We start from the raw sequence: 6,294 nt of genomic DNA on the forward strand, positions 1-6,294 counted from the left end.
TCTTTGTGTTCTTCTTAATTCCAGTCTGAGAACTAAACTGATAATATACTGTACAGATAACATTTTTAATTTATTCATTATATTCTGATAATTTTTCATATAAGTAATTATATTAACAAACTGGGCATAGTCCTTTGAAGTTCAATTTAGAATGTACCATGTTATCTGTGTGTAATAAACCTCATGTATCTATCCTCCCTCTTCTACTATCATATCTAGTGACTACTATTAAAAGCTTTTTTAAATATTCCTTTGCTCAGTAATAGGGATTTTTACAATATCATTACACATTCTAATTGGGCGATTAGGGGTTTCATGCCACTTACAGAAATACAGGGTGAGTAACTGGAACTATTGCAAGTTATGTAAAAAGAAAGGAGCGAAAAGGCCAGTAACATTTTTACCCCACCCCACACACAGAGTGATGAAATCCAGAGTTAAGAATTAGGCACGGCTGGTGCAGTGCGCTGCAGCCCAGAGCAAAGTCCCTGAAAAAAGTCTAGCTGGTCAAAAATCAACCCACTGAAAAAAGGATTCTCCCCATTTCTTTAGAAACAGGGGTTTGTACCATCCCTTACTCTTATTTCAATTTTGAGAGTCAAAACCCCCTTGTGCTAGAGGATTTTCTGCATCCAGCCATTTTACTGCCAGTTTTGGAATATCGTCAGCCTGGGCAGCTTTGGCTAACCATCATATTCTACATTTGGTTAGGGGACTAGCTCAGCACCGGGACAGCCTCGAATACTCTCCTTCTTCAGTTTCGTGGCCCCATGTTTGAGCCTTAAACACCCTCTTAAAATGACACAGGTGCCCATATGTATGCATGATAGGCTGTAGGGGACAATTTATTAACATATTTTGGCAATGATGTCAAGCACGTTACAGTCTGATGAAGCTGGTACTTCTGATATGCCTAGAGCAAGGGTGTTTAATAAAGACAAAAGTGATCATGACTGAGGGGTTCTGCCTTATGCAGATATTCCTATGTTGATCTATTTGGTTTTACAAACATGACCTTTTTTTTTATATGATTTTCCTCACAGATGGGAATGGCAGTAACAAAGAATTCTGATAACAGGGAAATTGGAAGTGAAGTTGGATCCTGACTACCTCAGCATAATTTCGATATACGGGATGTATTTCCCCCTTGGAAGTCATAGTCCGGCTGATCCCACTGACTCAAATTCACCATATCAACCTACACCCAGTTTTAGTCTCCTGTGAGTCAACTTAATCTCAAGCACAGAGCTGAGCACTGAAATGAAGTGTGTGTTGCAGCAGAAGCAGGACCTAATCAGAGCACGCAGCTAGTCGTGACTTTCGTACCCCACCACAGATGTTTAATCTCTTTTTTTTAAAATGTCTTCCTCAATGTTTTTATTCTGTGTCACTTGGGTATAAAGCTCCCATTACCCTATGTGTAACAGCACATTAAGAAGTAAGAAATGAGTCCTGACAGGGGATTTCTGAAAGTGCCTCCAATGCTCTTAAAGAATAAAGAGAAAAGTGCAAAGTGAAACTGAAATCTCTGAAAACAGTGAGATATTTATTTTGATGACAGTGTCTGCTAGACTCCTTTGCCACCGTGCTGGGAGGGCTCCTCACACACATTAGCTCTTCTGGCCCTGGTCTCCATCAGCTCAGCTCCTACGAGCTGCATGCCATGTTATATATGACAAGAGTCCAGAAATACTCATGAGACCATGTAAACATGGCTTAGTCTTAAAAGAGGTCTCTCATCTCTGAGACATTCAGCTGTGAAACACCATGGAAAAGCAGAAGAGATGGAAGGTCACAGCTTGTAGAAATTAGTGGCATATGCATAAACAGGTATTAAATTCTTGAACATACGTGTCAGAAAATTCAAGTTCGGCACAACTGAAAAGATTACTGATGGCTTAGAAAGTAAAAGCTGTGAAGATATCACAGTACATCATGACAGGGGAGACTTGTAAAGATCAGAAGCAAACTTTCAGAATAAATGGGAGATAAGAGGTCCTTGCAGCAGCAGCAAGGACTTCAAGCAAGCAAGCGAATAAATAGATGCAGTCAGTGACAAAAAGGGAAAGGGAAAGATGATGCAGGAAAAAAAGTAGAAGTTACAGCAGATGATGAAGTCGTCTATGTTTTGCAGAATGGTCCCTGATCTTAGGCACTGGCTTCTGCTCTCTGAAGAGTTTCTCACAAGTTAGTGTTATTCTGACATGCGTTGCTAAGATTAGCTCTGGTTGTCTGCACAGTGGAACGGATCATCTGTAACTCTTACACAAACGGCTTCAGACAAGAGGAATGGGAAGCAGCCCTGAAAATACAAGAAATTCTCTCCTGGCTCAGATCAAAGGTCCCTTTGGCCAGTATTCTCCTGGCCTGGGGACATTCAGGAGGCTGACACTGCCGTGCTGACATTTGGATCTTTGCAAAAACTCCATCAGGCAGACGATCACCCTTGAGGAAAAGCTTAAGTGACGTAACTGAGACCGTGAAGTCTAAAACTCAGAAGGAAGTTGTCCCTCCTAATCTACAACACCTGATCTCTGCTGGTGAGCACTGAAGGATGGAAATACTTTGCCAGACCACAAGCTCCAGCAGGAGCCCACTCTGCACATGGTATTGCATGGTGTGGAGCCCTGAGTGAGCCATCTCTTCACCAGCTTGCCCAGAAATGCAACTATGACAAAACGGTGCCAGGCAGATGCCCATGTGCTTCCTCTTGCTTTGTAACTGCAATGAAAGAAGCGTTGCTGTACCGGCAACCCGCATCCTGAAAATGAGCTGAGGCAGAGGGAAGCCTTTGTCCTGCTGGCTCTGGCCGTGTGCTGTTCAAATAAAGCACCAAAGCACTTCACTGGTCTGTTGCAACAGTGTCAGGTCTGCCACAACACATGCTTTTTAAAATAAGCTACTCAGTGCTTGTAAAGAAAATTAAAGTCAATGGCAAAAGGAATTGCTTTTTAGGGAGAAAATGCAAACTCTGCAGTTCATTGCTCTCATACTGTCCCTGATCCACAATTTTATTAATGATGTCACAGAGTCTGCAAAGTCCTTTTAGTGGCTCTTTCACTAAAGACTACTAGCTGTCCAGGAGTTTGTATAATTGATTTTTCAACCTTCTGATACTGTCTGTCTCCATAGCCCCACAGCAGCTAGCTCCAGAAGGACTTGGTCTGTTTTAAACTGATCTCGTTTCATTGAGTGTTTCATTCTGGTAATGGAGGATTACAGTTCTGTGCTCACCTTATCCATCGCCTTGATTTCTGTAAACCTCACTCATCTCTTTCTCCTCAGTCTCAAGTCTGGAGAGTTCCAGCCCTTTAGGCTCTCCTCATAAAGCAAAAGTTTCATGTAGCAACAAACTGTCACCCCTTTATCCCCTTCCTGACACTCAGTATTCTCTCAAGTTCTTTTTGGCCCGTTCCAAGTTCAGCATCACCTAGGGATGGTATTTTTCCTTAGCTGCATTACTTCACATTTGTCTGCACTGAGGCTCATGTGCTCACCTACTCTGTTTGGTGAGGTCTTGCCACAGACTTCTTCACAACTGGTCCTGCATTACCATCAGCAGACTTGGAGGTCTCATAGCACGTCCCCTTCTCTAGGTCACCGCCATGCTGACTAAGCTGAGTCCTAGCACCTGTCCCTGGAGCACACCATCTTTTCCATTCTGAAAAATGATTTGCTCTCTATCCATTAACAAGCTTTCAGTAACCTCTAGTGTGCAATATTGTGAAAAGACTTTTTGAAAATCCAGCTGTATCATACTCACTATGGATTTTATCTGTGTGCTCACCAGCACCTTCCTGGAACCCAGGAGGTCAGGGAGGCAGGATTTCCCTTTGCCAATGCCATGCTGACTCTTTTCCATCCCAACCACATTTGTCCAGTGCTTAACTTATCAGAATTCACTCTGTAGTGATCGAGGTTAGTGGAACTTCACAAACATACAGGAAGAAGACTGCAGCGTTAAAGAAAACTTTGGTACTTCTGCAATACAATAGGCAAACCCGTCACCGTGGAGATTACCACCTTCAAAAGTTGCAAACCCTGTTTCGCCAGGGCTGAGGACTTAAGAGGTCATCTGGTTATAGGAAGTGCCAAGTTCATATAAAGGGAAAAGAAGTAATGAAAAGAAGTAATGGGAGCTTGAAGGACTCTCCCTGAGGGCAACATTGGGGGGGGTGTGCAATTCTGGAACTGATGCATGGGAAATAAGTAACTAGGGCTGGTCCGAGAACACCTGTGCCTGATTCTATTTCAAGCCAGGTGACAAGTAGGGGTGTAAGAAAGGTTGCCCTTGAGATGCAGGGCAGAGATGTAGTGAGCTCAGGAACTGTGACAGAAACAGTGCTATGAAAATCCACCTGAACTAGGGGTAATTAAACATTTCCTAATCCTTTTTGCTGTGCTGCTTGCTACTTGACAGCTCCTCGCAGATGGGACTGAAGGTCAAAGTTAAAAAAAAAAACCCACAAAAAACCATGTCTCTGGACCGACTGCAAATAACTTTATCTTCATCCTGCATCTTACTTCATCATGTTAATACACAAACAGATTCAAGCTTACATGGCTCTCAAAGTGACTTTGCTTACTCTATTACCCATTTGTCTGCCGCACAAGCACTTGACTCAAAGTGACAGCTCAGAAACTCTGCCCTCTATTACTTTTTCTTGTTTAGGAGCAATTGCTATATCAGCAAGAGAAAGTCACTCCATTTGATTAATAATACGTACTGATGGTCGAGACAGACAGTCAGTCAGAAGACTGATAAACTTGTTAAGCTGCTGATATCCACTGGCAGTTTTCTGTAGGTTAGACTTACCTTCTGCCCTTCCTGCTTTGTGGAAGCTCATGTAAGACACCACTAAATGGTTTCTTTGTGAACTGTGTAAAATAGGTCAGGAAAGTTTTCAGCCAGTCTTCCTATAAACAGTAAGCCTGGTTATTGATACAGCAAGTGAATCGGCCTGGGAATGTTTGATATGGCAGTATAATGTAGCTGCATATTTTGATTTCTATTTAAGATGACAGGACATAACAAAACACAAATCTCATGACAGATGTGCAAAAGAAAACACCTTTTTTTGACCACTGCTCAGTTGTTTCCCCACTATCTACTCCCTTTTGCCTCCCTTCACAACTTTTCCCATTCATGGATGGTTTGGTTCATTCACTACTCGCACATTGCCCAGCCTTCACCACTTTACCATGGCCTAAAGCAGCAACAAAGAGTCTGAGTGGAACAAAGAATTTTGTTCTCATCTCTGACATTTACTATCTGTTGTAAGAACTCAGCATCAGAAAAGAGATTGGGGGTTTTTTTGATGACTGAAGTGTGTTGTTGAGGACAAATGCACTTGAGCTCAGACATAACCAGAGATACATGACAAGAAGACCTGAAGATGGCATGGACTTGACAAAATAGAGCTCTGGGCTTGAAAGCTAACGCATACTTCTAAATGTTTAAACATTTGATCCTCTCAAGTTCAAAGCCTTAATGACACCACAGCAAAGACTAAATGTGTTTGCTCGGCCAGAGATTGAGTATAAACCATGTGAAGCCAATAAATGAAGGATCTATAGGGTTTGGATTTTGGTTGAAGGTATCAGAATCGTGACCCTTTTAAGTTTTGGGTGGAGCAGCTCAGCAGTCAGTTGGGGACACCATAGGGTTGCAAGACACTGGCATGCAGTCCAGAGCCACTGCACAGGCACCTACTTGGTGGGAAACTGCAGTTTGGCCCACTCATTTTTTGAAAGGATGGATGATGAAAACTATGCGTGGGAGCCGGAAACAAAGACACTGTAAGAAAAACAAAACCAAATAGAAAATTGACTATTTTTTCAAAATTATTTCCATCTGCCTACTTAATCATCAAATAACAATTAAGCAAGACACGGTGCAGACAACTTAATGGACTTATCGTCAAATCCAAGATTTCAGAAGTGGCAAAAAGTATGTTCCTGCATTAAGATAAAATAGCATGCTTCAATCTACTAAAATTCTCTTTAAATAAATAAATTACAGCCAGCAACATTACTCTTAAAGCTGACCCACTTGAATTTTCAGTACTTGAAGTTCTGTGGAGAGATAAACACACATTTTAACTTCAGCATTTCCAAGATTGCTCTTCTTTTCAGATAGTAATGCCTTCGCTACTAAAATTAACAAGCAAAACCCACTAAAATAAAAAGTGTAGAGACAGAGGAAAGAGAATAGAGTTTGAATGAAAGGGAAGTCTGAGAAAAACAGATGATTAGCACAGATATTATTGCTTTCGGGCCTAGGTTACGCTGTTT

This window comes from Grus americana, chromosome 2, assembly GCF_028858705.1.
Source record: "Grus americana isolate bGruAme1 chromosome 2, bGruAme1.mat, whole genome shotgun sequence".
NCBI lineage: Eukaryota > Metazoa > Chordata > Aves > Gruiformes > Gruidae > Grus > Grus americana.